Source organism: Pelodiscus sinensis, chromosome 24, assembly GCF_052426305.1.
Source record: "Pelodiscus sinensis isolate ZL-2025 chromosome 24, ASM5242630v1, whole genome shotgun sequence".
Lineage (NCBI taxonomy): Eukaryota > Metazoa > Chordata > Testudines > Trionychidae > Pelodiscus > Pelodiscus sinensis.
Genome location: NC_143075.1, coordinates 5513284 through 5535085, shown reverse-complemented (window position 1 = coordinate 5535085; position 21802 = coordinate 5513284). Strand labels below are relative to the sequence as shown.

Here is a 21802-nt window from a genome sequence, read left to right as displayed (position 1 = left end):
TCTTGAAATGTGACGCCCAGAACTGGACACAGTACTCCAGCTGAGGCCTAACTAGTGCAGAGTAGAGCGGCAGAATGACTTCACGAGTTTTGCTTACAACACACCTGTTGATACAACCTAGAACCATATTTGCTTTTTTTGCAACAGCATCACACTGTTGACTCATATTCAACTTGTGGTCCACTATGACCCCTAGATCCCTTTCCGCCATGCTCCTTCCTAAACAGTCGCATCCCATCTTGTATGTATGGAACTGATTGTTCCTTCCTAAGTGGAGCACTTTGCATTTCTCTTTATTAAACCTCATCCTGTTTACCTCTGACCATTTCTCTAACTTGCTAAGGTCATTTTGAATTATGTCCCTATCCTCCAAAGAAGTTGCAACCCCACCCAGTTTGGTATCATCTGCAAACTTAATAAGCATACTCTCTATCCCAATATCTACATCATTGATGAAGATATTGAACAGTACGGGTCCCAAATAATCGCTGCTTCCTTTAAATTTAAATGGCTGCCGCGCTGAGCCGACAAACAGCTGATCAGCTGTTTGTCAGCTCAGCGCGCTGGTCTGGAGGCTCCCACGCCGACCTGAAAGCCCTTTATCGATCTCCCCGTTATGCCTCGTAGGATGAGGTTTATCAGGGAGGTCGATAAAGGGCTTTCATGTCGACAGGGGAGCGTCTATACTGCCCCGATCTGCCGACAAACAGCTGATCGGCAGAGCGGGGCAGCCATTTAAATTTAAATGAAGCCACGATTATTTAAATCACAGCTTCATTTCCCTTTGCCGAACAAACAAATCTACATGGCTCCGTCAACGGAGCCAGGTAGTCTAGACATACCCTGGGTGGCCATGATGAGCGGTGAGCCCAGGGGGGATGCCGAGAAACGCCCCCATTTGTGACTCTCCAGATTCTAGAATCTTTGACTAGACATTCCACGTCACCCAAGCAGAACCACAGAGCCATCGAGCATCTTGCCCGAGAATGTCTGACTCCAAAACCTTAGATCTCCCAGCTGTGATTTTTGACAATGGGTCTGGGCTGTGCAAAGCCGGCCTGTCGGGGGAGCAGGCTCCAAGGTCAGTCATTGCTACGCTCGTCGGCTACCCCAAATCCAAAGCGATCATGTTTGGAGCTGGCCATCGGGAGTATTATGTCGGGGAAGAAGCTCAGTCCAAGAGGGGCATCCTGTCTTTTAAGTATCCAATGGAACATGGCGTAGTGACCTCCTGGGACGACATGGAAAAGATCTGGTGGCACTTATTTACACATGAACTCAAGATGAAGCCCAGCGAGAGGCCAGTGCTCCTGACGGAGGCGCCACTGAACACGCTGGCAAACCGAGAAAAAATGGCCGAGATCATGTTCGAAGGTTTCCAGGTGCCTGCCGTATTTGTGGCCCTGCAAGCTCTGATGGCTCTGTACGCTGCCGCGCGAACGACTGGCTTAGTACTGGACAGTGGAGATGGTGTCACCCTGACAGTCCCGGTCTACAAAGGCCACTGCTTGCTCCACGGTGTCTCCAGGCTGGATTTTGCTGGCAGGGATATTACTAAGTACCTCGCTCAGCTGCTCTTGGAGACTGGACACTCCTTCGTGAGCACTGCCGAGAAGGAAATTGTGAAAGACATCAAAGAGAAGCTGTGCTACGTGGCGGTAGAGCCCAGCCAAAAAAGCCAGGAAAAACCCAAAAAGCTTGCTCAGGGGTATGTTCTCCCAGATGGCAATACCCTCACGATTACTGACCAGCTCTTCCGAGCACCCGAAGCCCTTTTTGTGCCAGCTCATGCTGGCATTGAGGCGCCAGGCATCCACAGAATGATCCTTCAAAGCGTCATGACGTGCGATGGGAATATCCACCCCGATATCATGAGGAATGTGGTATTGGCAGGCGGGTCCACCCTTTTCCGAGGTCTCCATGAGCGGCTTCTGAAGGAGTTACAGACTCAGACCCCCAGCGCCGTCCCTGTAAAGATCACAGCACCCCGTGATCGGATGTACTCCGTGTGGATTGGGGCTTCCGTCCTCACCAGCTTGCCATCCTTTCGGGACATGTGGGTCACCAGGGAAGACTACAAGAAAACGGGACCCTCTGTGCTTCAGAGAAAATGCTTCTGAGAAGACCAGTCATCCAGAAATACCCCCCCGCCACCCTGACCGGCTGGGAAAGCAGCTAATAAATCATGGCAAAAATAATTGATTTGTAGTAAGTGATTTTTATGGCTTGGTAAAGAAAGAACCCTTGTTCAGGGCACTTTTGCAATCCAGCACGCAGGTTTTAATTCTATAAATGTGTTTATCCGTGCTGGAACTGCAAATAGCTTGTCAGACTTTTATAGTCTAGAGAACAAGCCACCTCCATCCTATGTCTGGGAGGGCTGGCTCACAGCCCTTCCCCATAAGCTACCAAAAGGTGGAAAGAGAGCGCTGATGGAAAAATAAAGGGCTCTGGGGTGCTACAGGCCCTTTGCTTTAGCACTGGACACTTCTTGTGGTAGCCAGGGTGAGCCTGGAAGAAGCCCAGAAAGAATTAACATAAGAACGGCCATACTGAGTCAGACCAAAGGTCCATCTAGCCCAGTATCCTCTCTTCTGACAGTGGCCAATGCTAGAGGGAGTAAACAGAACAGGGAGTCATCAAGTGTTCTCTCTCCTGTCATATATTTCAGCCTCTGAGAGGCTAGGGACACCATTCCTACCCATCCTGGCTAATAGCCATTGATTGACCTAACCTCCATGAAATTATCTATTTCTTTTTTGACCTCTGTTGAAGTCCTGGTCTTCGCAACATCCTCTGGCAAGGAGTTCCACGGGTTGTGTGTTTGTTTTTCTATATGAAATGAAAAGAAGTTGGTCGAATTGTTAAAGGAAGGGCCTGGGCATTAGGGTCTCTATGTTCTGTTTCAAGCAATGCCATCGATTAGCCACAGACCACCAGGATAATCACTTCACCCTCATTGTGCCTCAGTTGACCTCTCTAACATTTACTACTCTATTCAGACAACTGCCTACAGCACAAAGATGATGTGATGCTTAATTACAACATGTAATCTCAGATCCTTGGGTGAAAGGTGTTGGTTTCTGATTTGGGGTTGTTTTTGATTTTTCTTGAGATCTCCTGAGATTTTTGGCAGAGTCAGGATTGTGGATGAAGTTCATATAACCACATTTTTAGGGCCCTGTCTAAACAGGAGAATCATTACATAGAACCTACCCTTCTTAACTGCCCATCATAGCTACTACAGCGCTGTTATGAATTCTTGTAGCTGTACATAAGGGTAAGCATCATAAGAACATAAGTACATAAGAACAGCTATACTGGGTGAGACCAAAGGTCCATCTAGCCCAGTATCCTGTCCTCTAACAGCGGCCAGTGCTAGATACCCCAGAGGGAATGAACAGAACAGGGAACCATCAAGTCATTCCTCTCCCATTACCCATTTCCAGCCTCTGAAAAACAGAGGCTAGGGACATCATTTCTACCCATCCTGGCTAATAAGCAGGGCTCGACAAATCCGCTTATCTACTTGCCCGTGGCAAGTAGATTTCAGCCAGTTGCCCCATTCACCGGCGGTTCGCGCATGCACAGTGTGGGACTAGCAAGTGGTTTTCGCTGAGATTGTTGAGCCCTGCTAGTAAGTACTGATGGACCTAACCTCCATGAATGTACCTAGTTCTTTTTAAAACCCTGTTAAAGTCCTGGTCTTCACAACATCCTCTGGCAAGGAGTTCCACAGGTTGACTGTGAGCTGCATGAAGAAAAACTTCCTTTTTTTTTGTTTTAAACCTGCTACCTATTAATTTCAATCTGTGACCCCTGGTTCTTATGTTATGGGAACAAGTAAAGAACTTTTTCTTGTTCACGTTCTCTCATGATTTTATAGACCTCTATCATATCTCCCCTTAGTCTCCTCTTTTTTAAGTTGAAAAGTCCCAGTCTTTTTAATGCAAAGTAGGCTTCAGTGTTAAAAGTCGTGTCCCTGACCCCAGCAGCCCTGCTCCCCTAATCTGCTCAGCTGTTCCTACCAGAGCTCTTGACTCCAGCCTCTCTCTTCAGCAACACTAGTTTCACCACCTTTAACAGTTGACCCCAGGGCCTGGGATGGGACCGACCTAAATGCACTTTTGCTTGTGAACGCAGCTAATGGAATGAACTGGAGAACACCTGAGGTAAAAGTGGTTTCTTTCACCACCTCACCGAGCCCAGCAGAGCTGACGCTGTTGATATCTACATTACTCCCGTACGATAACGCACATACCTAGAGTGCTTACAACACTGTTGTGAAACCTGATGCCGTGATTTTAACTCTTGGGTCTCTTGCAGTGTTACCTTTTAGCGGCCTACTGGAAATGTGTAAACAAACGAGGTACAACTGTAGACAGTTTAAATATTTTACAGCTCACTGACTTCCAGATGAGAAGGGATTTACAGGGATGTAAGTGGGCAACCTCTTGCTCCAATAATCCACTGCAGAGAAAAACGCAAAATACGTTGCACTGGAAAACACAGGACGTTGGATGGAAGGGAGCACCTCATGGTGGCTGTCAGCATGGGGCCAACAGAGAGCAAAGAGAATCACTGTCCTGACAGGCCAGAGCTAGAAATACATCTTCCACTAGCAGAGAAAGTGAAGAACCCCCAGACAACCGGGCTGTCCTTTAATAAGGTTTCACACCTAGAGGGCTGGTGAGCTGGCTAGTATGAACCAGTGGGGCTCCTCTGGGAACGACGGCAATTTCCATCAGTTGAGGATCTGGCTCATGGTCTTTAGCTCCTTTTACGTGAAGCTCTTCCGCCCTTAAAGTCACACAGCTCCCACCTCGTGAAGGGAGCCTTGCTGCTTCCATTTTACGAATGAGAAATGACTTGCTCACAGAGAAGAAAAACTGTAGCAGAGCTGCATATGGAACGAGGAGTGTAGACCACTGGCCTTCACTGATCTTCAACAAGATCAAGTTTCCGCTCTGTAGTGCTGACCTAGAGTTCCTGACCTACTCTTATATCGTTTTCACTTTAAGGCCAGGTCTACACTAAAGAAGAAGGTTGAATCAAGATACGCAACCCCAGCGATATTAATTACGTAGCTGGAGTTGACGTACTTTGTTTCAAGTTTCCCTGCCAACCCCACAATGGGAGGCCGACAGGAGCAAAACACTCCCATCACAGGAGCAGGTTTACCAGCCACCGGCGGGGGTGCTCTCTGAGTTCGATTTAGTACGTCTAACTAGATCCACTAAATCAAACTCCGGAAGATCAATCGCGGCAGTGTCAATCTTCCATTTAATGAAGACATGAGCTATGAAAGCCTGGGTCTTTTGCCTTCTTATCTCAGCCCAGAGACTGCAACTGTGGCACCATCGCCCTCTCCCTTAATCCAGTCCTGCCTATGCTTTTCCTCACTGCTGGATCCCTACACACCGTCATTCAACATGGCTGTTAGTTTTTCCCAGCACTGAGAGAGAAAGGATGGTCTTGTGGTTCATGCCTTGTGTCGAGTCTCGGGAGATCTAGGTATAATTCCTGGCTCTGCCACCGCTGCCCTGTTTGACTTCAGCAAGCTCCTTTATCTCCATGCGCCTCAGTTCCCCACCTGTAAAATTTGGATCATATTTCCTTTGTTCCGCCTGTACAGTTTAGCGTGTCACTCCTCCAATGCAGGGACTGCCTCTTATTACAGATAGCCCCTAGAAGCATGAAGTCCTGATTTTGGTTGGGGCCACTAGGTTCTGCCATAATAAATCTTTCACCAACACAAATATTGACTTTAAACTAGAAATGTCTCTGTGTGGGAGAACCTGTGCCTACATCCCCAAGCCTCGGGGATGTCAAGAAATAAATACTGTTATTTGAGAAGATGATACAAGAGTTGCATAAACATATCAACCTGCTACTAGCAAGTCTCTCCCCCGTGTTTCCCTTTGTCTTATTTGGCTTCCCACCTTAGCAACAGGGCTTATTTTCTTTTAAATATCCATTTGTCATTTTGTACGTTCCCTGGGCTGAGAAATCTCAGGGTTTTATCGCTCTTGTGTATGCTGTCACATCAGGCCGGGGTGATGCAGAGGGAGCTTCCAAAACAAGGTAGTTGTCACCCTGCCTATTCGAGCCCTTTAGAAATGTAGGAGAGCCTCCACTAAGGAAGCTAAGTATCGAGTAATTCAATAATCGAAAAGTCGATGCCATTTTGCATTGATTATTCAATTAGTAGATAGGGCGGCTCTGCCCCTTTGAAGTGCAGGTGTTTCAAAGGGGCAATGCCACACAGAGTCTGAGATCAGCTGGGGACTCCCCAGCTGATCCTGGGCTCCACGCAGCGCTGCCGCTTTGAAACGCTGCAGTGGAGTTTCAAAGGGGCAGCACCACACGGAGCCCAGGATCAGCTGTGTGGTGCTGCCGCTTTGAAATACCCCTCCTCCCCCCCTTTCTGCCTCTATATAATAGAGGCATCAAGGGGATGAAACGACTAGTCGACTAGTCCTTAACATCCCTAGCCTCCACCTCACCCCACATTACCATATGCAGTGCAAAAGAACTGGGCTCAAACATGCACTAGACACGCCATAATTTTCTTGTCTCAGAGGGGTAGCCATGTTAGTCTGTAACTTGAAAAAACTTAAAAAATGATGAGTGGTCCTGTAGCATCTTAGGGTACATCTACAGAGTCGCACATAGCTCAAAATAAGCTATGCAAGTTGAGTTACGCAAATTGTGTAGCCTATTTTGAGGGCACCTATTTTGAAATTTGGCACTGTCTACTCTAACTTCCTAAAACTTCCTAACTGTCAGGGTGGTTAAACACTGGAATAAATTGCCTAAGGAGGTCGTGGAATCTCCATCTCTAGCAATATTTAAGAGCAGGTTAGATAGACATGTATCAGGGATGGTCTAGATGGTACTGGGTCCTGCTGTGAGGGCAGGGGACTGGACTCGATGACCTCTCGAGGTCCCTTCCAATTCTAGTGTTCTATGATTCTGTGATTCTATACCCCATGCCAGATTTTGAAATAGAGAGCTATTCCGGCATCTTCCTTATTCCTCATGCAATACGAAGCTGGAATAAGATGCCCATTATTTCCAATGTATTTCGAAATAACAGACATGCTGCGAAAATGTGCACAATGCTATTTCAGGATAACATCGGGAAAACTTGAGTGAAGGGAAGGGAGTCAGGGCAGAGGAAGAACAGATGCAGGCACAATCTGGTACATGCTAGCAGGAAAAAAATTGCTGTTAGGAGCCCGGCTCCTGTTGTCTACCTAGGTCAGTGTCTCTGTCTCTGATAGCAGCCTTACCAGATGTGGTCAGAGGAAGTTATAAGAACCCTTCCCTGGTCAGACTGGTCTTTAGAGATGTCCTTATGACCCAGGTCTGAACGTGATCCCTTTCAGAGCAGTGTCCAGAAAGGGGGCATATCACCTGTAGAAGCAACAACAAAAAAATCTGGCATCAGTTTCCTCCTCCTCTAATGCTACGTCTAGACCGCTGGGTTTTTTTCGGAAAAAGATATACGCAAATGGCAAACCGCAATTTGTGTCTTTTTCCGCTTTTTTTTTTTTTCTGGAAGAGGTTTTTCTGAAATGTGGTCCCTCTACACGAAATTTGGCCCATCTACATCTCTTTTGGAACATCCCTTATTCCTCTCACTGAGAGGAATACAGGGATGCCGAAGGAATGCACCCGCTTTTTCGGAAATTGGGACCAGGCTTGTTGGGCAAAAAAAAAAAAAAAAAAGGGTGGGGGACAAAATTGTTGAGCAAAAACAAAACCACACAAAAACCGCACCTTTAAGTCCCCATGCTCCCTGCTCCCATTGCCCCCGCCAGATGCGGCAGGGGAAGAATGTCCCTAGCGGCCTTCCGTCCAGTATTTTCTGTTTTTTTTACCAGACAGAGGCCGGGCCAATACCAGACATCTGGCAACCCTAGTTCCTTGGACGCCGCAGTCTAGACATAGCCTACATGGTTACAGCCCCATCAACTGCATTTCCTTGAGTGAAGAATTTGGCCCAGCTGCCTCCATTTTTGGCCCTTGTGCTGCCGGAAGAGCATTTGGCTGTGATGCATTTGTTGGTAAAGGGTTAAGAATGTCACTGTTCTTTGCCCTGTAGAGGTGTTGCTAAGTTAAGTACTATTTTCCTCTGCTTGGGAGAAGTTTTGTATTCATTACATATCCACAGCCTGATTTTTATTAAGCTGTTCCACACGAGTATTCTATTTTTTTTTAAAATTTGGAAAACTTCAGCGTGCCCTTTTTTCACACACACTAAAGCGAGCTTCGCTGAGATTCATTAGCCTCCTTTTCCCCAGTGTGTAAATGGATACTTCTCAGTTATGCAACTTCGAGGTGCACGACTATGAAACGCAGCAGAGGCTGCCAAGAAAAGCATTGTTCTCCGCTCAGACGTGTAAAATATTCATATTCAATAATAATAATAAAAAAACTTAATAAAAATTTCATAAAGGAACAGGGGCATTGTCACTCCGTTCCCAGGGCTGCAGCAACAGCAACTTCCAGGCCACAGTATTACTTGGAGTTAGATTTTTTTTTCCTACTCAGTTAATGCAGAACGATTCCTTTGCAAAGGCCCAGAATTTCAGAAATGGCCTCAGATTTCAGAAACCCAACTTGAGTCTGATTTCCCTAAGGGCAGCACACCTGTGACTTGGATTCAAGTCAGTGAGACCTGCGCCGGCTGCTCAGACACTCCAAAGCAAAGGCCCATGAGAGTTATTGTTCATTTTAGTGTCCTGTGATTTATATTTGAACCCCATTTCCATGCCCCAACTGAGATCAGGACCCCTTAGGGGCAGGCTTGTTTTGTGTATGTCCAGCACGGTCTCAAAGAGCTGTACGTCTGGACTGATAAAGGGCAGGAGTGAAAAAGGAACTAAGACACTTGCCCAGGGGTTATGCAGAGTCAGTGCTAGTGCCAGGAGATGAACCTGGGTTTCCTGCCTCCACAGCTCATGCCCTGATCACACAGTCCTCCTTCACCTGCGTGAGTGTGTGTATAGAACCATTGGAATCCATCAGGAAAGTTCTGGTGTTCTTATGGCCTAGGAGAAGTGGGGAGAGAGAGGGGCTTATTAGCCAGGGTGGGCCGGGATGGTGTCTCTGTTAGTCAGAGGCTGAGAATGGATGACAAGGGAGGGATCACGTGATGATTCCCTGTTGGGTTCCCTCTGGGGCACCTGGCATTGACCACTGTTAGCAGACAGGACACTGGGTGGATGGACCTTAGGAATGGCCAGACTGGGACAGACCAATGTTGTTATAAGAGAGAGAGAGAGAGAGAGAGAGCGCGTCAAAGGGATCAGTGGACGTTAAGCTAACACCAGCATCACGGCCTGGGAAACTTAGGGTATGTCTACACTTGATTCCTCTCTCAAGAGCGAAAGGAATGCAAATGAAGACATCCGAAATTGCAAATGAAGCAGGGATTTAAATATCCCATGTTTCATTTGCATAATCGCAGACTGGCGCATTTGCGAGAAAAAAAATTGGGTTATTTTGAGAGAAAACCCTTCCCTCGAAATAACCCTTACTCCTCAAAAAATGAGGAGTAAGGGTTATTTTGAGGGAAGGGTTTTCTCTCTAAATAACCCCGAGGGGACCAAGTTTGATGTCCTGCAATAGCGCTATTGTGGAAAAGCGACAGTCCACGATTATGCAGATGAAGCGCGAGATATTTAAATCCCCGCTTCATTTGCAATTTCGGATTTCTACATGTGCATTCCTCTCTCTCTTGAGGAATTAAGTGTAGACATACCCTTAGAGAGTCTTGAGAGACCTGTAGGAGCAATGCCGTGAAGACGTTCTCACCCAAACTCGGCGAGCCTCTAAGAGACTCTGTGTAGAATTCATAGCCCTGACAGACGGGGCCCATCAGTGCCTCCAAGCAACCTTAGAACAGCCTGACGAAGCCAGTAGGGCAACTTTGACAACCCAAAGGGCCAAGTTACAGTAACCTCCCTGGCTGCCCTTGACGCTGCCCAAAATCATCAAGGTGTGGGGAAGGGTTTTCCAAAAGCCCCCTTACTGAGCATCCTTGCTGTGCCTGCCTTGGGGGAATCCTCTCTCCCACGGCTTTTTAGGCTCCTTTATGCCATTCTGATCCTTTTACCCAGTGGACAGTGCTAGCGCAATGGGGGAGGATTGCATCTGTAAAGCTCCTTTTAGTGCTTCAGGCAATGGCGCGGATTATTACCCCTGCTCTCCAGATGAGAAATCTGAGGTACCGAGAAGTTCCATGACTTGCACCAGGTCACACTGCCATGGCCTGAGCCGATGCACGTTGATGTCAGTTTTAAATCTTTCCACAGATTTCAGTAAGCTTTGCCTCAATCCTTAGTCTGTGGCAGACCTAGGAATGCACCTCAGATCCTGTTTGCTGTCTCATGTGAGCTGGGATAATTTGCATGTGGAAGAGTTGTAGGATCAGGTCCTGAGAACTCCGCAGAAACAGAGACTGTTATGGCAATGCTATAAATATTGCCCAAGAAAAGAGAACTACGGGGCAAGCAGAAAGGTTCTGAATTGAAAATTATTGTGTCTGGCAGTGGAATATTATGAAGATATATGGGAGTAAAGAATGAGAAACTCCAAAACAACCAATGCTTGAGATGTTTCTTTTATCTAAAATATAGCTGCTTAAATGTTTCACATAGAGCAAGTCCCAGGGAACATAAATCAGGGGATGTAAGTTATGTTTCATAAAGACCTCAAAATATAAGGGCTTTACCTCCCACATTTTTCAACTAAATATGTTAACTGGAAAAGTCTGTGAGACAATAAGCGTGCGTATTACCTAAGTCTTTAATGATTGCGCTGAGCAAACTGTTTTGCTCTATGTCCATGTTTTAGTGGTTATACACAAGACAACGATTTTTTTTTAAATTACCGCAGAAAACATTGTCGGCGGAAAAATTGTGAGCTTGAGTGACAGTTTAAAACTAAAAAATGGGTTGTGACAGCTGTCCGTCACCTCTGTGTAGTTGTGTTGGGGGTGGGTGTGGAGAGGGTTCCACATTACTGTGCATTCCCTGTGTAGACGTTTGTAAATATGGCTTCTGGGGAGTGCCAAATAAGAACCCTGACACCAGACATTCTATAGAGGAAAATGGGGTGAATTAAATATCTCCTTTGATTCTGGAGCAAAATCCACATGTGTCTTTGCTCCCGTTACACACTTGTATTAGACACAGGGTGTTTTTCTTCCTGAATGACGCTTTTGATCCCCAACTTTGTTACAGCGTTTACTATCACAGGGAGCTAATTCTGTTTCCTATACAGGAACTATCAACCCACTGGGACCCAGACTCCTTTCCGAAGGAGAACAGGGTAAAAAGACAGAAAGGAATTGGGAGGATTCTAGTGTGAAAAGAGGCAGGTGTCATGCCTGGGTTTTGCACGCTGCTGCATGCCCAAGACTCTACACAGCATGGGGGCACTTAGCTGTGTTAGAAATGGGAGCGCAGCAGGGCATTCAAATGGCAAAAACTCTAAAGGAGAGATTTCTAGTGCTATTGTAACCACCACCTGGGGGAATTTGAACTTGGCTTCTCTGGAGTTTAGTAGAGCTTGGGCTATTCAGCCAGCTGGCTCCCAGCTTAGTGTTCCCTTGTTCTTATCTCTCACTGTAACTTGTCTAAGTGCCACTACATGGGACAGTGATCCACACTAGCTAGGCTGAGTCTAGTCTGGCAAGATTTCCACAAAAGCAGATGCTTTTGTGGAAAAACTTGCCAGCTGTCTACACTGGCAGCTTGAATTTCTGCAAGAACACTGACTTCCTACTGTCTGAAATCAGTGCATCTTGCGGAAATGCTATGCTGCTCCCATTCGGGCAAAAGCCCTCTTGCGCAAAAGCATTTGCGCAAGAGGGCCAGTGTAGACTACGCGGTATTTTTTTGTGCAAAAAAGCTCCGATCACGAAAATGGCGATCGGGGCTTTCTTGCGCTAAACCGCGTCTAGATTGGCACGGACGCTTTTCCGCAAAAAATGCTTTTGCGGAAAAACATCCGTGCCAATCTAGATGCTCTTTTCCACAAATGCTTTTAATGGAAAACTTTTTTGCGGAAAATCATGCCAGTCTAGATGTAGCCTAGGTGTCTGGGTTACAGTATGAATGGCAAGATTGCTTAGAGTACATCTACACTGCACCCGTAGCTCGAAATAAGCTACGCAATTTGAGCTACACAAATTGCATAGCTTATTTTGAGTGCATTTCAAAATAGCTTATTTGGAAATTTGTGGACCTGTCTACACAGAGCCAAATTTTGAAATAGAGTGCTATTCCAAAACAGCCCTTAATCCTTGTGGGACAAGGTTTACCAGGACGTCGGAATAGCGCACCCGTTTTTTCAAAAGCTAATTTGAAATAACGAGCGCTCTGTTAAGACACACAAAATGCTATTTCAGGATACTGGAAGTATCCCGAAATAGCGCTGCTGTCTAGAGGCCCCCTCAGAGCGGGGGAGAAGATGCCATTGCTAGGTGACTAGCAGGGGCAGTGGGTATGTGAGGCAGGGGAAGGCATTGCCTTACCAAACTGACACCTTGCTCTGCCCACACTCCACCCCAGAATGCCTACTGTAGGTGTACTGGGGCGGAGTGTTGCTGCCCCCAAGCGTCTGGCCTCCCAGTGCCAACCTCCCTATGGTGCTGTGGGGGAGGTGCAGTTTGGCTTCTGTAGTGGGGGTGGGGCCTGGCCAGAGGGGGCGGAGCTTGGAGCAGAGCTGGGGGCTTGCCTCCCCTAGTCTTACCTTCACCCACCACCCCTGGTGACTAGGTAAGGGGGTATAGAGACAGAAGGCCAGTAAGGTCTGGAGAGAGTCTGTGCAGGGTTTTAGTGACAAGAAGAGAGGGCTCCCGCCTATGGGAGCAATGGAATTATCTGAGGCTGCCGAATGGTGCGGTTGCTGAATCGAGAGGAGAAGCTCTCCAAATCTTTCAGACAATCTCCTCATTTTTTCTGTCTGATATTTCCGCGGCTGTGGTTTCTGTAGACGCAAAGAGTAACACGGGAATACGTCTCTCCCTTTTGCAAGGCTCCCTGATAAATCCTTTTCCTGTCTTTGTAACACTTGGCCGCACTTTCTTTATTTCATATTTTTTAAGGCTCACATAATGAGAATGTGCTGAAGCAGCGTGAATCTGACTTGGGAAGTCAGCCGACCGTGGGGTGTCTCTCTGCGGGCCCCAGCAATTCCAGCAGGTTTTCTTCCTGCTCATCAGAATCGGCTTAGATTCTGTATTTTGCTATCTGTTTTCGTCCTGTGTCTGAGAAGGGAGGATGTCCCGAAAGCCTTCACATGGCTTGCCACATGAAACCACTTCCTTGCTAGCCAAAAGTTCAGAACATCTGTCTTAATTTGTCTGGCCCTCAGAGCTGCACTCTTGCAGAACTTGAGAATTTATGGCTGGCTTTTGCAATGAATCTCCCTCACCAAGAGTAAGGAGGAAATCTAGGGTGCTCAAACTTTTCCCTCCTTTTGGGCCTCCAAATAGCTTAGCTACACCACTGTAAATCCATTCCATTCTCTGGATTACTCTAGATTTACACCAACGTCACTGAGATCAGAATCTGTGACAGGAGCGCTCACTGTCTGTCTGTCGGTAAATAGTTACTGAATGGGTAGTGTTACTAAATAGCACTCATGAGAATGTCTCATCGTTCCTGGATTTTGTAGACCTGATAGAACTTGCTGTGCACTGAAAACAGCTTCCTCTGTGCAGCTCATCTATCAGCTCCCAACAGAGGGTTCCAGCCAATGGAATGATAGCTGTGTTGAGGGATGCTTGAACTGTGATGTCAAAACAAGAGCAGAATGGTCCGGTAAATTAGGCAACTAGCTGGAGGCTTGGGTCCTGTTTCCAACTTGCCAGGGCCAGATTGCTGTGTTTTTCCAGAATAATGGCCATTATTCTGGAAAAACAATACTTGCGTCCACACTGCAATTGTGTTCTTTTGACAAAACATTGAAATAACGGAGGGCTTTTTCTGACAGTGGTAAACCTCATTCTACAAGGAATAAGGTTTTTTCCAAAAAAAGCTTTTTCAGAAAACGGTGTGTGTGGACGTGGAAGAGGGAGTTCTGTCGAAAAAAGAGGCCTCCAGGAAATAACACAGGTGCCCTGCTGGCCTCTCCATCCACACTCATCACAACTCTATAGTTCCTGTCTTCTGGCAGCTCTTAAAGCCACAGGCACCTGGGACAAGGTTTGTGTCAGGAAGCCAGCCCTGACAGCTGCACCTCACCGCACGGCTGCCATTGCCACACTTCTGTGCACCTATGGCTGTGCCTCAAACCTCCCAAGAGTCCCCTGCCTATCCCAATGTCCAATCAGTGTGGATGCTATCTTTCAAAATAGCACATCGCTATTTTGTTACGCTTTTTGTGTGTGGATGCTCTCTTTTGAAATAAGCTTTTCCGGAAGATCTCCTCTGGAAAAGCTTCTTCTGAAAGAAGCTTGCAGTCTAGACATAGCCATACTCGCAGGGATGGGGGCAGTTTCTCATCCAAATGATGCCCAGGAGTTGATGGGACTATTTGGGTGTATAACTGCCCACGGGATGGGGAGGAAGGAGTTTATCTGCAGCAAGAACCCAAATGCCATTGAGTGCAAGGAATTGCCTAAAAGAGCATGAGCATGTCTTAGCATGCCTTGTGGAGATTATTTCAATTCAGCTCCTACCATTTCAAGAAAAGTGTGGAGAAATTGGAGAGGCTTAGGAGAAGAGCAACAAAAATGGTGAAAGGTCTAGAAAACATGACCTATGAGGGAAGTCTGAAAGAACTGGGCTTGTTTCGTTTAGAAAAGCATTGATGAAGAGGGGACAGGATCGCAGTTTTCAAGTACTTAACAGGGTGTTACAAGGAGGAGGGAGAAAAATTGTTCTCCTTCTAGTGACTGGAATTCTTGCCTCTGATGACAGGACAAGGAGCAATGGGCTTAAACTGCACAAGGGAGGTTTAGGCTGGACATTAGGAAAAACTTCCTACCTGTCAGGGTGGTTAAACACTGCAATAAATTGCCTAGGGAGGCTGTGGAATGTCCATTCCTGGAGATATTTAAGAGCAGGTCAGACAGACACCTGTCAGGGATGATCTAGACCAGGGGTTCCCCAACCTTTTTCAGTCCCTGTACCCCCTATTCAATATGAAAGGAATAAAATTCTAGACTCTAGAATCCACAACTTTTTTCAGTAACACGGCTACTTTTGGAATATTTCAATTAGGGTAATCTAGTTATTTACCAAATATTCCCTGTACCCCCTTGACAAGCTTCCCCCTGGGGGTACGTGTACCTCAGGTTGGGAACCCCTGATCTAGACAGTGCTTGGTCCTGCCATGGGTGCAGGGGACTGGACTTGACGACCTCTCGAGGTCCCTTCCGGTTCTAGCATTCTGTGATTCTAACCTACTTCTGGCTTTTGGCTCCAATCTTTCCCCCTGTACCAAGGTCCCAGTCCTCAACTTATTATTTGGAGGCAGACCCCTACGTTTGCATGGAGTCCCTGAAAACCACAAGCTTCCGTGCTGTCGCAGGCATCCGCCCTCTCAGAGAGAAAATTTCAGGATTGGCACCCGAAGGCCATTGTAATCGGTGAGAGTTTGATGCTGAATGAGGAATACAGGAGGCGGCCTAGAGATGTAATTAACTCTCCCCAAATGAAACATTGTTACGTAATGAACTAAAGAGCCTCCCACCCAAACATGCTGTGAGATGTTCAGCACTGGAGCTTAGTCCACTGGTTGATCGACGCATACTGGTTTTATTTTCAGTCATACTCGACAAGCTGGGTTCATGTCACGAGCCACCTAGATGGATGGGATATTTTTCTTGGAAGTCAAATATGTGAAGTAAAAACACCAATATTTCATGAAATTGCCTGATAATTTTTTCCACTATTATACCAGGAGGAATTCCCTAATTTCTAACCTGCTCCAGTTGGCACCCGCTCCCGTTAGAGCTGGAGTATCAGCGGAGTTTGTAATGTTTCCAGTTTTTCTGATGGGGAATTACATGAAACCAAAATCATTCTTTCCATGAAAGACTATAAGAAATGAAAGTGGCTGTAAAATCTGTCTCCTGGATGAGAAACCCTGTCTTGGATATCTGGTTTTTTACTGGCTATATGAGCTCCTACTGTTTACAATACATAGGCATCAACCAACCTATCATTTCATTTCCGATGGAACCTGATTGCCTAAATGGAGTATCAAAACTCTAATTCTAGCTGCATGGTCCCAGACAATTAATTGCAGATGGTTATCCAATACAGTTGCACAGACTTCCTTAAAGGTTTCTAGTGACTGGAATGCATTCTGAGATATGCCCTACATATCCATTGTAGAGAACTGGCTGTGGACAATTAAAGTGACGCACTTCTTCTGGATAGCTCTATTGCTAATGATCTACAAAATCTGGACCAATCGTCTGCCTCTTGGATTTTTTTTCTTCTCTTCAAGTACCAAAGAGTGCTTCGGGGATTTTTTGGCAGGGTGTTTCAGAGCAGGAAAATAGGAAATGAACTGGAAAATTTGAAGACTGCAGCAAACAAGAGAATTCTGGAAGGAACACACTGAATAGACCCACCCTCCACTATTAAGAATATGGAAAGATTTCATTAAGAACAGACAAGAAAAAAGAGAAGTGTTGTCGGTATCACGCCACAGTGGAGTTCTGCCGTGGGCTAACTTACAGCATGAATCATTCCGAGGTGTCTGCCATAGGCAGGGGTGGCCTCTGCATCAAAAATCCCTTCTCCAAAAGGAAACTAAGTCAGAACTTTGTAACGTGGGACAAATGGAATTTTTAAACCATTTTGCCATGGCCAGCCCCAGCTGGTGGGGGCTGCGCTGGATAGCCGGTGGCTGCTCCCCTAGTTAGGCTAGGACGGCAGCAGCTGCTCCCCAGGGCTGGGGTGCTTGCTGCCCCCCGTGGTCATTCTGGAGTATAACTGTCCCTGCTTTCACACCCCTTCCTTTCTGTTTGATGAGAAATGATTACATCCCATGCATAACCCATTATTCTGGCACAACCAGACCCTGACCTTGCCTTTGGGTTGTGATAAGAGGAAGCTCCGTGTCAAATTTGGTGATTTAGGAGACGTTTAGGAGACGCTCTTGAACAAGCACATAGATCAGGCATGTCCAAAGTCCGGCCCGCGGGCCAATTGCGGCCCGTGTTCTGGTTTAATACGGCCCCACAGGTAATTTGGCAATATCTATCTTTTATGGCCCCCCAACGAATCCATATGTATTGAGATGAATACATTGTAAAATCTCAGTTAGTCAGTTGGTCTAAATCAGTTATAAATATATTTGGACACAACATGTATACTTGGTGTTATGTTCCTGTTCATATTTTTTGAACTTAAAAGTTGACAGACAACCTTTATTATCAATAATATGTAATGTACTTTACAATGTTCCTGACATATATTTCAGCTTCCTGGATTTTTTTTTATCTGGCCTTCAGATATGAAAGGCAGAGTGATTTAACACCTGTTTAGATTTGTCATCCATGTGACGAAATGAAAAGTATGCCGTTTGCAATAAACTTTGCATAAAATAGTTAATTTGCATTTAATTTTAATGGTTCAAAGAATGTCAGGCAAAATGGTCGGCCCTCACGCATGTTCACTTCATCAAATCTGGCCCTCTTTGAAAAAAGTTTGGACACCCCTGACATAGATGGACGGACACACCGTCAGACAGACTGCTGCACACACTTTCCCAGCTATATAGTTGGTTGATTGATTGATTTTATTTGTAGGCAACTAGGCTCTAATCCCATTTCAGCCATGGGACACCTTCCATGCCAGGCTACATGCTCTGTAAAGGGATCTCCAGTAGATGAGGGGCATCAGGACACAAAAGTGATAGGATGAGATGCTAGAATTCCATTCTGGGTTCTTTTCCCAGCTGTTGGCCTTTGGAAAGTCACCTAACCTATCTGTCCATTAGTTTCTACATCTGTGAAAGAAGGCGAGTCACAATAGCCCTCCACGGTAGTGGAGCTGAGAGGCTTGATTGTTAATGAGAGCTGAGTTTGATGGGGTGCTGGATGCCCCATTATTGGTCATTATTATTTTGTATTATGGGAGCACCTACAGCTCCAGCTGAAACAAATAGCCCACTGTGCAAACCCATAGCAAGAGACAGTCCCTCCCTCACAAAGCCCTGTCTACAAGACAGGCAAAAAGTGAGAAATTGATGCCCAGAGAGTTCAGGGTCTCACAGGAAGCCTATGGCAGAGAATGCAGAACTGACTCCAGATCTCCTGAATCCCAGTCCAGAGCTAGGGCCACCAACATGGCGGAGGGGCAAAGGGAGCAGATTCCTTGGGACCTGTTGATTTAAATAGGTCCATATCTCTGGTTGCTGCTGGAGCCCCTGGAGGCAACCCCGGTGGCACTCAAGGGCTGGCTGGCTCAAGACATTGTCTTGAACTGGCTTCTCCTAGGGCCTGGTGAAGTCTCTTGTCAGCCCTGCCTTAACCCCAAGGCCATGCTTGTGCCTCACCTGGAAACCTCCAATGAAGGGAAATGGCAAGATTCATTTCATAGGCCTCAGCAGAAACCAGGCTGTGGTAGGTCTGCCTGGCTAGCCAGGAGCAGGGGCAGCTGCCCACAGCCCCCACTCTGTTGGAGCAGAGGGCTTAGCTCCAGCTCATGTAGCCCACAGATCAGGAGGGCTGGCTGGTGATGGAGCACAGCAGCCTGGCCAGGAGATGTGTGGATTCTGGAGCTTGACTGTGATCTAAGGCTGCTCTTTCTCCACAGGAAAAGGAGGAAGGGAAGGTTTTGTCCCTCGCCCACTGTTTGTTGAGGATGCTCAGCACCTCACGGGTCCAGGCTATGTGCACGTGTAGAAGAGGAACATCCAAGGGGAAAGTAAAGCAAATGGGAACTTACTTTAGGGGAAGTGGCAGGGGGAAAAATGGTCCTGGGTCAGAACAAGAGTTGGTCGGGAAAAGGGGGCTTCTTCCACAGAAACTGTTGATGAAAATGGGGGAAACCATCATATTTGTCAAATAACTTAAAAAAATATATCAGCTGAAAATACAAATAGTTTTGGGTTTTCAGTTTTTCAGTTCAAATTTTCTGCAGGAAGTGGAGACATTTTGTGGAAAAAATGGTTTCCAAAATCCAGTTTTCTCTCAAAAACCATCTTGGATGGAAAATATCTGGTCTGCCCTAGTAAGAAGAGTGCTTTCTGTCATGCACAGTGAAGGGAATTCGGCCCTGCACCAGGACTTTGTCCTTAAGTCCCAGTTAAACCCACCTTATCATGTTTAAATGAAACTGAAAAAGTGAATTGGCTTTGTACGGAATTGGCTCCTCACTGGATAACTTTATTCCATTGTGCCCAGCTAGCAGGTTTGGGCAAGAAGACACCACCATAGGTGTGTATCTTTGCGCAACACTTGGCTAGAATTTTGTTCATTTCTGGTCATGCTAGTGCTGTTTTATGCCATGCTGATAGACACTGGCGACAACAGAAAATCGTGATTAGCGTGTCCTTGCCAGTCTATGTAAAGGTATAAGGTGGGAGGAGGAGCTCATCTCATTCAGATATGTTTTCCTACGCAGTGAAACATACAGTATCTGAGACATTGTGTTGTGGAAGGCAGACAATTCACTGTAGCCTTTCATCCCTTCGCTGTTGCTCCGGCTCTTCAGCATCAGCGCATGCCGCCATTATCACAAAAGTTTCTGTCTGTTATAACCAGTGGGGGAGGAAAACTCCTAAACCCAATATGGTTTGTGTTTCAAAAATGGTTTTGTTCTTTCTAATCTGCTCTGCGTGATTGTCGATCCTCCTCATGTCTTTTCTAAGCAAAGCACACAGCATTGAAATACCCACCACCGCAAAGTGCCGCAGATCAATTTATAATGCCTGCCTTTGCCAGACGTTTTTGCAGTTATGTCACATCCTATACATCCCATTTCTGGAGGAAAGTGGTTTTGTTTCGTTTTGGTTTTGCAGCACATTTTGAAGTATCTACTCTGCTGTGAAACAGAGCTGTCAACAGCCCGCATTAAATTTATTATTTGTGTTTTACATATTTCCAGTGCACGTGTGAAGAGATATAAAAATCATGTTAGCAGTTATATAATATGCCGGGTGGGGGAAATAAAGGAATCCATACATTAGATATGTCACACGTATACTGGGAAGGAGAATATACCTTTGGGACATCCATCATTTCACTCGGTAGTATAATAAAGATTGTCCTATCTGAGTCACGTTTACCAATATCTCTGAGAGTGAAACTTCCTAACTGTCAGGGTGGTTAAACACTGGAATAAATTGCCTATGGAAGTTGTAAAATCTCCATCTCTGGAGATATTTAAGAGCAGGTTGGACAGACATCTATCAGGGATGATCTAGAAGGTGCTTGGTCCTGCCATGAGGGCAGGGGACTGGACTTGATGAGCTCTCGAGGTCCCTTCTAGTTCTAGTATCCTATGAGTCTATGATTATCATTTTTTAGCAACCTCCAGGCTCACTGAAACCTACAAGCAGACACGGTGTGGGAGTCAAAGAGCATCAAGCAATAGCTGAGCACCTCACCTTGAACAGGGTTTACTCTGTACAATCAATAATCATTTACATTGAAGTACCTTCCATCATGAAGGGTTCCAAAAGTACTTAGTTAACTATGTCCCAGTCCTGTAATTGATTGTGCATGGGTTTACAGATGGGCTGCTCTGGGCCTCACTGATTTCACTGGGGACGATGTGCCTTATTCTATCTACTCTATATTTGAGTGTGTGTGTGTGTGTGTGTGTGTCTATCTGCTCAAAAACTCCTTCTAGATGGTAAGAGCCAGGACCACCAAATTTGGCACACAGCTTCCTCTCATCATAACTTAAAGCACCATATGGGTTTGGTTGTGCCAGGACAATGGGATGTACCCGGAATGGGATTACTTCTCATAACACCATACAAAGAGACAAAATCACCAGGCAGGTGAAAGGGGCTGATGAGGGGCATCCCAGCCCCAAGCCTTCCACCCCACAGGTGCCCTTTAGGGAAGGCAGGGGGGACGAACCTCCCCTCCCAATTCACACGGGAACATTGTGGTTGCTCCCCTTTGTCAGGGAGTGACAGGAAAGTGCCCAGTTTGCTGCATTCCTCACTCTGGCTGGGGAACACAGGAGGCAGATGAAGCTGGATCTGCCCCAGCCAGGGGACATGTGCCCCTCTTCCGGCTGTGCCCACTGGAGCTGCAGCAACCATGGAGAGGCGTTTCTCACCTGGCCCTGAGCAGCTGAGGTGAGAGAGGGCCGGCATTGTCCTCTCTCCCCGGGGCAGCCTGCATACGAACCCCTCCTCCCCAGCCCCACCCCAGAGCAATGATCCAAATGAACATTTTCATCTTATGTTCCAAAAAACAAAAATGAATTGAGTTAAGGACCCAAGCGACACCAGCGAATAGAATCCTCTAGTTCTATATAGTGTCTTGTACAGGTCTGATCACTGCAGTATCTGGACATCTTCCGGCAGTGCTTCAAGCAACATTGCTATACATGTGTCTTTCTCTGCAGACAGGATGAAAGAACAAACCACGCATCATAGATGTTAGTAGAGTATCTTATTTTAGTAGAGTTTTATTTCTTTTCTATATGTATTGTTATATGTTTATGAGACTTCACCTTCCACTGTGTATTTCAGGAACAGAACCTAAATATCAAAACTTCTTGACAAAGGCCAATATTTCTTTTTATAGTAATTTTTTGGGGAGAAAAAGTTCCAAAATCTGCTCCCAAAATAAAAAACA

General features: G+C 46.2%; 1 pseudogene; it reads left to right on the top strand.

The window, feature by feature from the left end:
- Positions 1-936: 936 nt before the first annotated feature.
- On the top strand, positions 937-2198 carry LOC102456877 (actin-1 pseudogene; annotated as a pseudogene).
- Positions 2199-21802: the final 19604 nt, after the last annotated feature.